General features: G+C 39.7%; 1 long non-coding RNA gene across 11 annotated transcripts in view; it reads right to left on the minus strand.

Moving 5' to 3' along the window:
- LOC115485599 (uncharacterized) overlaps window positions 1–10722 on the minus strand; it is a 64506-nt gene extending 53784 nt beyond the window's left edge. For 9 of the 11 annotated variants that reach the window (XR_007778009.1, XR_007778005.1, XR_007778008.1 and 6 more), the window contains exon 1: window positions 10521–10708. This is a non-coding gene — a long non-coding RNA (uncharacterized LOC115485599). Of the gene's footprint in view, window positions 1–894; window positions 955–10520 lie in introns of all 11 variants that reach the window. The other 2 variants (XR_007778003.1, XR_007778002.1) reach the window with 2 other exon arrangements.
- Window positions 10723–11668: the final 946 nt, after the last annotated feature.

Consider the following 11668-nt stretch of genomic DNA (forward strand, 5'->3'; position numbering starts at 1 on the left):
GTTACAATGTAAAACAGAGCACCCTTGGTTCCTGGAGGTTTTCAGTGCACTTGGGTTGTTTCAGAAATAAAGTTTGGCATCCACAGAGCCACGATCACAATTCCTGACCCACTTGGCTGCTGGCAGTAAGGGAGGAGTCCAAAGGAGCAGAGCCACGCTGTGCCCAGAGGTGAATCAGCATCTCTGGCCATCATCCCATCCTGGGGACAGTCCCAGGGATGGACCTCTGCACTCCAGACTCATCCTGCCTTGGAGAAAGGGTTTTGGCATGTATCCACACAAAGCCACCAGCACCTTGGCAAGGAGAAAGCCCAAAAGCCCATCAGCACCAGAAAGGAGCCCAAAGTCTCCAATCCTTTCATTTTCACTGTGTGCCTACAACCTGCTCTGCCCTGAGGGGAGGGCTGATGAACTGAGAGGAAGGCTGGTGATATTCCCCTGGACTCACACCTCTGAAAGCCTGCTCAGAGCCCTGAACTGCACAAAATGCCCCCAGAGAGATTACCACCACAGTGGGACCTCGTTAGCATTTATAGATTGCCTTGCTTGACATACCTGAAAATTTCCATCTAGTGCCAAAATCCTCACTCCAGAAAGTCCAAGGAGAGTACAGCTTATATATCTAACAGGGTGTCAGACTCCAGCAGGGGGTTCTGAGAACACCGTGGCTCTCACTGGGTTTTAGACCAGCAGCCTTCAAAGATGCTGAGTGTGAGTAATGCCACCCACCACTGGAGAAAGCAGCAAGAGTGTGCCACAACCTGCCAGGGCTCCTCAAGCTCAGGCCTTCCCTACCCCACTTCTCTCCACCAGGAACTTCTGAACCAACCTTATGTTTCTTGGAAAACACATTAAGACTCAAAGACCTGAGTTATAATAAATATTTTTCCTTACCAATGCTAAAGCAAAATTTTTTATGGTGCTCACAGTGGCCTGATTCCATCCATCATGCTCCTGTAAAAATCCAAATTTAAATCATTGAGGGTTTTGCCTAGAAAGAAAGTTCAGTCCTGAGGCAGAAGAAACATGGGATGAGAGACCAGCTAAGAAAAGGCTTTTAAGCAGATATCTACTACAGGGTAGCCATGTGCAGCATTTGAAATACATGTTTATTGTATTGGGGAGTGGAAAAACCAATCCAAAACTCCAACTTGTCTAAAAGAGATTTAATTAGAACTAATACAAATGCATCTTTCCTACATGGTTGATCTAATCAACAGTGGCAGGTTTAATTACAACCCTATTTAAGGTGAACATATTGCATTACCGTGGAAAAGATGCATTATTTTACATTGTAGGTGTACCTCCTACTTCTCTATCTGTCCCACAGGCAGTGCCTTTAATAGCTGTTAATGTAATGTCTCTTTTTCCAGGCTTTAGTTTGTTTTTTGTTTTTTTGAAGTTTTTAAGCAGAATCCAATGGAATCCAACACAAATCTAATAATTGCAATCTATTCTATTTTTTTTTTCCTTGCTATTTAGCTTTCACCCCAAAGAAAATGACAGGTCTAACATGAGGCTCCTGAAATGTAGTTACATCTGAGCTTCAGCGCTCCAGAGCACATAAAATAAATATATGATCAATGAAATGAAACATGACAAAATGTTTCATATTGATGTTATTTTTCTTTTCAAAACGTCTTTTATGGTTAATGCCCTCAGTCACTTTTTCCATACATTTTCTTTTTTTGTAATATATAGCTTTCCTAGTTCTGATTTCCAGTTCAGGGTGCCTGGGGAGAATTGGAAGATTTCTTCAAACCAAGACTGTTCCTTCAGCCTTTCACATGAGAAAATTGTTAGGCGCATTAAAGTATTCCTGACTATGTTGCATTCCTTTGTTCAGAGTGAGTTTTGGGAACACATCCTTTTCTCATTATATTTCCATAAAATATATTTGATCTATTCTATTCTTAGAATACCTCTGATGTGGTCTGTGAATGGAGCACAGTATAAAAATATTTCTTTCTCTTTTTTTTTTTTTAATACGAGACAAAATGTTTCCATTTCTTAGACACATAAAAAATCACTGTATAGCACTCCACGAAAGTAAAACTTTACAGAGAGTGTTGGTGCAACTCGGCACAGATCTCAACAGCATCCAGTTGTAACTTGGAGCCTCATCAAATCCACAGTGACAGAGGGAGAAAGAGGGAGAGGAACAGAAAAAAAAAAAAAAATGAAGAGAAATAGAGGAGGAATGAGACCTGGATAATACTACTGGGAAGAGAGTTTATATTTAGAAGCACAGAAAGATGTTAACCATGTGCCTGCTAGAAAAAAGTAAATCTACCCTAATAGTGGTTGACAATAAAACCACCTTTGGAAAACCTCTAAAACTTTCAGAGCACAACCCAGGACATTCCCAAATGCAGGCAGATATTTGAAATGGTCCCACAGGCAGAGCATTGCAGGAATTCAGGAGGTTTTTTCCCCTTTCACTTCCCTATCTGCTGTTTGTTTTTTCCTTCAGGACTTTGAGAAACACAGAGTAGCTTTTCTGCAGCTCGGGCTTGGCTTGGCTGTTTATTGCTACACCCATAAAATTATGGTTTTGATCAATCCCTTCCAGCACCCTTTTATTCTCTGAAGTTTTCCATTCATCCAAGGAGCTCTGCTCCAATCTGACACGTCGGGAACACGAGGACAGGAGCAGGTCTGGATTCACCCTGTTCTGGTGGGGAGTGAAATGCCCCTGATTCTCCCTGCAGGAATGTCATCTGATGGGAGCTGGGAGCCTGCAGCAGCCCAGCTGCGTTGGGTACTGACCACAAATGACTTAATCCCCAGCATAAACAAGGCCTAACCTTCAAACTCATCTGCTGATTCCCTCGCAGCTTCCTACTCACAGTTCACAGGAGATGACTTCTCCTGGTTCCCACGACTGGAGAGTCAGGATCAAAGGCTTGAAGAAAAAAGAATATAGGGCTTTTTCTTTATTTTTTTCTTTTTTTTTTTTTTTTTTCTTTAAACTCAAGTTGCAAAAGTCTTTGCTTCAATCTGCTGAGGTGTTTAAAAAGAAATAACCATATAAAATTTTAAGCAGTAACAGGCTCGTGTAGGTACAGGCAGCAGTGACTGCATGGGGTGCAGTTTGTGCCTCTCATTATCCTCAAAAATTCATACATTTATTTTTGGTTGTTCAAGAGGCAAGCTTGCATTCTCTCTATTTGAGTAGCCATGGAAAGCAAGTAAGGTAGGGGGGTTTGATATATTGTTTAATTTTTAAAATTCTCATCAGAACCAAAAAGTATTAGAGAAAAATTATGTGAACAGAAATGTAAATCAGCAAACCTTTTTTTTTAATTGCTGTATTTCACTTTAGAAGAGTGAAATATAGTTTATGGTTGCAAAATCAGACTGGTGGTGTCTGCCTGAGAGCCTTCTGCGCATCAGAAGCACAAAACATCTGCCTGGTCCTGCACAAACGGCTGAGCCTGGAAATGTGGGAATTATTCACGTAGGTGTGTTGGCAGGGTTGTGTCATCTACCCCATAATGCACCTGGTTGCTATCACTTTTACTTTAAAGAGCACTAAAACTCAGCTAATAAAATTTAAAAAGAAAATCATATAAAGTGACATATAAGCAGGTTTCACATGAGAATAAAAAAAGCTGTAGCGTGTTCTCCAACACGTGAAGTGTACATTTGCTTTTATCAGGCTTTTCCCAATTAAAATAATGGAAAACATTCACTACCTAAAAAAAAAAAAAAAATATTTTAAAAACCCCTCAAACCAAACTCACCCATGTTAATAAGTAATGCATGTGTAGCAGGATCATTCTGGCACAGGAAGATTTTGCTCCCCTCTATGAAATTTTCTTGGGTAACATTCGACATCACAGATTTCCTCACATAAAGGGACTTATATGATGGAAAGTTTTTTTCAGCTAGGAACTCTCCATTTCCAGCAGTCATTTTAACTGCCATGTGGCACTTCCCTGCCCTCAGCACCCTTGGCTCTGCTGTTGCCATCCCAAAGGAGGTCCCAGCACAGCAGGAGGATCCACGTTCCAGGAGGGTGGGCTGTGTCATACTGGGTGGGGACACTATTTCTTGTCCCTGAGAGTAGTTCTGTGAGCACTGCTGATGCTGGCAGGAGCCAAGAGTACCCAGCACAAACCTTCTGGCTGAACTACTCCAGGAGAGTGACGTGATGCAACCTGAATAATTTTAATTGATTAATTAATTAATTAAAGGCGTGATAAGTGATCACACCAAGCTGTTTGTACGAACTGCCCTTGTCACTACGAGGCTGAATTTTCAGCACAGAGAATCAAGCATATCTTGAGTTGGAAGAAGCCCCACCAAAGTCTACTTTCCCCACTAAAGAGGCTTGTGAGCTCCTTACTACGAGGAGCTTGTCCTCACTAGGAGGAGCTGGAGAATCTGTGTGGGATGGACACCATCTCCCTGCTGTCTCTCAGCTTCACAGCCATGCCCCCCAGCCACCTTTGCTCACCACCAGCCCTTCCCAAAGCTCTCCATTCCCCAGGTGCCCCTTCACAATGTCTGCCCACACACACTGAGTACCAGAGCTTGCAAAGCCAACACCTCAAGTGAGAACATCCCAACGCATCCTTAGGGGTGAGGCTTCCTCCACTTCAAAGCAAAAGCAACTCTCAACCAGAGTTCATCCAGAATTAAAACAAAAGAAAGAATCATATGCTTGTAAAGTCCCTCTAAAGTACAGGGACTTTGGAATGGCTGGGATCAGGACAGCTCTAGCATCTCAGCTTCCCCCAGTATGTGCTGCACATCTACTGATGTGCAAGGTACAGGCCAGTGACAGAGCGAGCACTTTGCTTATTGACATTTCTTCCTATCAGCTCAGAGATCTACAGGATCAATCCCTTAATTTGCAACATCTTTTAAGCGTGTCAGAGATCAGAAATGAGCCATATCTTGGTTGTTAATAAGTTTCTATATAAATCACTGCCTGATTAAAAACAAAACATAGTATCCTCCAGTAATGATCAAATCCTACAGTATAGCAATGTTAATGACCCTTTACTGTGGAACACTGGAATATTTTTATAATAAAGGTTATGACTTGCATTGTATTTATTGTAAGCAGGGGTTTTATATTCTAAAAAAATCAATATTTTAATATGTAACACCTAAATATATGACCTTGCTATGGCTACATTTCAAAGGCAATGTGTGTGTTCCATTTAACTTTTATTCTTACTAAAAAAAAAAAAAAAGACAAAAAAAAGGCCTTCTCTCCAGAAAGTTGTAAATATCCTAGAAAGCCTGTTAATCATGAAATCCTGCAAACTGAAATTTGTTTGGGGTGAGGGGAATCTGATTTGCAGCAAACTGCCTTTGTTTCTGGGGCGCCCGTGCCAGCAGGGCAGCGTGTCATGCCTGGTTACATGTGTCTTGTCGGGTTAAAATGATGTTCCTGACATACCCAGGCTCGCTGCCCCATCTCCATTATGAGTCAGGCTGCCCATTTGAGGAGCATTAGATTTTAATTTCCTCACTCTTGGCATTGCATGGGTGTGCCAAGCAGCGAGCACAACTGATGCCCTGTTCTGTCACTGGTCCCAGTAGAGACGGCCCAGCAAGGCTCCTGCACCCACCAGGAGTGCAAACACACTTAAATCATCCGTGGCAATAGTCCCAGCAGGGAGGAGAGGTTGTACAATAAACAGCTGTGTCAGCTGAACATGACAGTGTGGCTTGGTTGCTCCTTTCCCAGAGCCCTCCCTGAAAGCTCTGCTCTTCAAATTAGGGATAGAACCAGTATTGGATTGGTGGGGAGATGGTGTGCAAAACTTCGTGGTTAACTAGAAAGTGTAGATTAATTGACCAAATGTGAGCTTTGGTCCCACTGAAAACAACCTAGGTATCATTGTTCTAGGATTATTGTTCTGCAGCACAGCTCTCAGAATCTCAGACACAGGTCTGTCTGCTCTACTAAAATTTGCTACTGTTAAATTAATGTAAATTCATCCAAATACTCTGCCTCTTTTCCTCTGAAATCCTGTTACTATCAGCCCAGTTCACAGGGCTGACTGGGACAGCCAAGCATCGTTAGTAAACAGATGCTTCCTTACAAGGACATTTTGGATTTCTTTTCCTGCTTACGTACTAGTGTGGAAATGTCTCAACTCTCACCAAAAGGCTGAAGGCTTGAATGTCTATTTTGGCAAAATGGTAGCTTCTTCCTCTTTATCCTGGATATAAAATCGATAAATACCACAGCATCAAGTTTTTCTGGGGCTACCCAGATAATATGACAAAAGTGTCAAACAAACATTTATGCATTAGAGGCAGAATGTTTTAGTTTCCCCTTAAGCCAGAGGCCTGTAGAAAAAGGCTTTGTGATAGGTATGGGTATAACTCCCACAAACACCCAAGCCTTGCCTTATTATATATGTGCCTTCTCCATACATGTGGCAGCCAAAAATGTAAGTTTCCTTGAGTAAGGTGTTCCAGAGAACATCTCACATAAAGCTGCAGAGCCCTCAGCAGAAGCAGCAATGATTTAACTTTCTCTATTCCTGCACCAGAACTACCTCCCCTCTGGGAAAAGGACCCTAGACCTTGGAAATTTACATTATTCATTATTTATAGAAGCACAAAAGTAAAGCAAACACGTTCATTAAGTGAAGACTTTTGTACAGCTGACTTTGCAAGTATGATCCATGTTTGGATCTTGAGCTGACATACTTCAAACCTGACAGAAACCAATTTTATAAAAGCAAAAAGTAACAAAGCAATGAATAATTGAGCTATCAAGCATAGCTACACCACAAGTCAATGTTTCTCCAGCAGCAGCAGTTGATGTACACTCTATTATCTCCAACACTTGAAAAAAGTAACAGATATTACTTGTTGCTGCAAAATCCTAACTGCAAACCCTGATTTTTCAAGCTGACATTAGTGACACACATATGACAGGTGATCATAAAGGTACTTGAGCAGTTAAGAAATGAGTGAGCCTGAAAATGTCACCCAGTGATAAGAGTCACAGTGGGCTACAGTTTATATTTCAGAATTTAAATTCTAACTTTTTCTTATTGCAAGTCTCCATTTTCTGACATTTTAAGACCCTGAGATAACCTTGGGTTTTTTGAACTGTAGCAAAAGCTTCCTGAAGAAAATCTGAAAGGCAAATTTGTTATTCTGATTCTAAACATTTTATTTTAATTGAAATTGACTGATTTACATCTTGCAGAGTTCCAAAAAACAATAAACATCTGAGACTTGCTGCCTCTTTAGCTGGACAGGTTTCCCACAGCTGAATCCTTTGATGATACTCTTTGGGCTTTCTATTTTAGGAAGTCATCCCTTTCTGCTTCTCTCTGGAGGAAAACTCTTTGGCTGTCCTGCCAATCTTCCTCTTGACCTCTCTGTCCTGTGTACTTGGCCTTTCCATCTCTTTTCCAAAGTCCTCCCTCTCCTTCCACACTGCTAGACCTTCATAATTTCCAGTAATTGCCCCTAAATTGCTGGAAAACCTCTTCCTCTGCCCTGACTACCAAACTGTTTAGTGTCCTAGCCCTCCTCCTTCATTTTTCCTGGAATATTTCCCCAATTTTCAGAGCAAGTTTACTTCCAAGACTACCCCACATATTTGCACCAGAGTAACAGCCAATATTAATACAACTGGATGTATTAACTGCAGGAACCACACAGAGCAGCAGAAATCTATTATTCTGACACTGAAGTTATGCTTAAACACCAAACTTAATTGCACATCAAGAGGAAATTATTTTCCAAGTGCCACAATTTTAAATCAATCTCTAATTTCCAAACCAAAATATTATGATAAAGAACACACAGAGGTGTTGGACACTGCCTTTTTTTGTGTAGAGGTCTGCTTAGTAAACACCTCTCTACCATGAGCTCCATAAAAATGGAAATATGGATAGACCAGCTGCTTTGCCATGTTTTGTGTGAACTCCATTATTTGTAGCAATGGTTGTAAGAAAGCAAACAAAACCCTCTCCTCAGCACACACATTGACATTTTCTCCATGAAAACTACAACTCTGACTAAAGATTTTTATTTATCAGACCCCTCCAAGCCTTCTGTCAGACCAGGAAGAACTTTCCATGCCTAAGGATGAGGGGAGAGTGCTCATTCTGGCCTTGGTCAAAGACCTTATTTATAGACACACATTGTTCTCTCCCAGCAATATATCTCTATCTGCTCCACTCAGATTAATATTTAAACATGACAACATTGTCATTCAAATGCTTCAGGCTTGATTACCATAGTTCTCACAGTCACAGTAGGAAGCCACTGACTTTAAAAGAATTACAAATCTTTCAGTGCACAGCAAAACCAGAAGCAGAGGCAGCCTCCAAGCCCATCATCCTCACCCACAGCCCTCCTCCCATTAAATATCACTCCAGATACTTCATTTCATTTGGAGTTTTCAAAATCCTCAGAGGGATTGAGCAGCTCTGCGAGCTCCCTCACCCAGCATGAACACACTTGCACTTGAGAATTGCCTTCAAATAGGAACACAACCAGGAATCAAACTCATGGAGACAGATTGAGAGGCGCAGGCAACAAAGAGACTCACTCCTAAAAATACAGCAATGATTAGAATACCAGCATTTCTATAAGCCACCAATAAATCTTGCTTTATTGACCTACAGCAGGCTCACAAAAATAACACCATGAAATAGACAGCTCCAGAAGCCCCTCTTCATAGACTGGGGCAAAAAAGAAAAAATGCACTCTTTGCAAAATTTTGAAACAAGTAAATTGATAAAAACAATTGTGAAGTTAGAAAAAACTCTAAAAAAAAAAAAATATTCTGCTTGCCTGATGTACACTCTCCTTAATATCAGGATGTTGTGTTGGGCTTAGAACATTTCAGCTTAGAACAAGTCAGCCTTCAAACTCAGATGTGTTTAAAGTCTTAAAAACTTCTGGTTTTGAGGGCCTTCAAGCTGTCCCTGTCCCAATTCCTACCTGGCAAAGGTACTGATCCTAACACTCATGTTCACATTTTATGCAGTGAAGTAGAACAGCTTTTCAATTTAGGAACTAAAACACCCTCCAGCTGAAGAAAATTCTCACATTACAGTATGTTAAGAAGAATCTACTTCAATTGTGGTCAGTTGTCATGGAGAAAGAAGGAGGGGGGAAAAAAAAAGTATATTCCCATGTGAAAACCTTTCTCAGTTAGGAAAAAGAAAAAAAGTCAAAGAAAAGCACAAACAAAACCTCAACTCCCCTCATCCTGTGCTTGACGTTTTATGCAAAGTAGGTGAATCTGGAACGAGAGATCATTTAAAAAATACTCATTATGCTATTTATGTACAGAAATGTGGTTGTGTAAAAGTATAACAGGAATGCATTCACAATTGGTTTAAGTAATTTTCTCTTGGCAAACCACCATAAAAAACGGGCGTCATGGCGCCACCAGAATCCTAAATTGTGGTGGAGAATCATCAGTACACATGGCATTAATCTCTGTCTCCTTGCAGGAGACACCCTTGCCTGCATTGCTGGCCCGTCTCTTAAATCTAAGACGTTGTAACTTGAGTTTAAAATGACACTATAAATAAGATACACTCTCCCTCCCCACCAAAAAAAAAATACCCACTTTATTAAAAAGACACATATTTTAGACAGTTTATTCCTGTTGGAGCTTTTTGTTGCCAAAGAACACCGAAAGCACAATACTAATGGGTTAATAATAGAGCATGTACTCCTCAGCATTCACCCTGGACACGATTCAGACTACTGAGAGACTTTTTAAATATATACAAATAATTAGTTAACCCATTGGTATTACATTCTTGCTACTTTGGATTGATCACAAGACTGTAGGGATCTCATTATACCATCCCAGTTTATTTTCCCCAGTGACTGAGAACGCTTAGCTGTCTTTTAATATCTTACTATTAATCGCTTACTAAGTTCTCAAATCTTTTTCCCCTCTTCCAAATTTAGGCAGAGTTTTGTTAATAGAGCAATTTAAAATATCACCATTCTCCCTGCAAATTTCTCCGTGGCATGTAAACATTGTTAAAATGTTCTACCAGATGAAATTCATGTCTTTTAAAGGAAACTGTGTCTCTATTTTGGTGGAGGGAAAAAAAAAAAAAAAAAAAAAAAAAAAAGAAAAAGACTGATAGTTTGGGAACACCCACTCAAGATAAAATAAGGATTCTGGAAGATTTCCTGTGGGGGTTAATGGAGGCCAGGCCAATGGTATCTGACCTTGAAGTCCCTAGATGAAGCTTCGTGTTTCTCCTCAAATTATTTCTGCTGAGGTTTTTTTTAAGGTTTCTTCATTATGTAAATCTTAGTTTGTCAACCCTGATATGGTGAGAGTCCAAAAAATGTCACCGATAAGTGCCACCTTTCCCTGCTCTCACTAAAAACACCCAAGGAACTCAACGCAGAAATATTTTTAGTTGATTTTCTTATATTCTTAGCGCAGCATTGCCAGAAACATGCTAACACAAATCAGAGATAGTACAGCAGCACAGCATTAGCATTTTGAATAATTAGCAGAAATAGGTATTTTAAATGAAACTTACCCCCAATGACACACGTTTAATTCAGATTGTGAGCCACAGTGTGCTTTTCCCCACAAGTTACACGGCTTTATTACTGTCTTAAAAAGCCATTATTCTAGGTACCTCGGAAAAAAAAAGGGGGGAAAAGTGTTAAAGATCCATACACAGGGTTTCTGCAAATGAATATGATGTATTCCAGAAACAACATGCACTCACACAGACACTCAATAAGAAAGGGACTGTTTACTCAGTTTATAGCTTGAAAACCACTGGGGACTGTGTTCCAGTATGGGAAATTTTAGTACAGTGCATTGTTAATACAAAATAAAAAGCAAGCCTGGGAAGTTAGGATTATAATTTTTTTTTGAAAATGCTTGTTTGGAGCATTAAAAAAAATATTGCCTTCTAATGTCAAAGTACGAACAAATACTTTTTCAGATGAATAAAATCTGTAATCAGTTAGATAAGTGCAATATGCCTTTTTTTTTGGCATTTAATCAAACAATGAAATCACATACACATTTCCTGACACAAAAGACAAATGATGTAATAATCTGAAGGAGTTTCTCTATCTCCTTGGAACTTTGCATACTTGACTTGTTTTCCATATTTTGTGACTTTAAATGGTGGGAAAATTATATTAAAATGCTTGTAGCAGTTCCTCTAAACTAGCATCCTTTTTGTTTTATTGTATTTAATATAAAAGCAGCAATTATTTGATTTCAAAGTTATGAAAATATGTACCTTATGAGAAAACAAGCAATTTAAGCTTTAATTGGTGTCATTTTTCACAGAACTGGCAAGATTCTTGCATCCCTGGCATGTTGTTTTCTATAAAACTGCAGAGCTGCTTTCAATGAATGTTTTACGAATGTATAAGTTGTTACATGAAGGTATGTAAGTGGATGCCTGGAAATATAAGATTTCTGGGGGGATTTATTCACAAAAGATGCATTTCATTTCATAGTGTATATACTGTAATTTTTCCTTAATATTCCTAATGTGCTTTGGTTCCCATTAAGCATTTCTTCCATTCTTGCATGGGAAGGAAAGGGGAGGTATGCAAGAGGGATATTTTGCACAGGAGAAATAGAAATAAAGATAGGGGAAACAATGGTGGGGGGAAAAAAAAAACCTGCTTGTAAAAATTATTTTACATACATTTTTTG

This window comes from Serinus canaria, chromosome 7 (genome assembly GCF_022539315.1).
Source record: "Serinus canaria isolate serCan28SL12 chromosome 7, serCan2020, whole genome shotgun sequence".
Taxonomy (NCBI): domain Eukaryota; kingdom Metazoa; phylum Chordata; class Aves; order Passeriformes; family Fringillidae; genus Serinus; species Serinus canaria.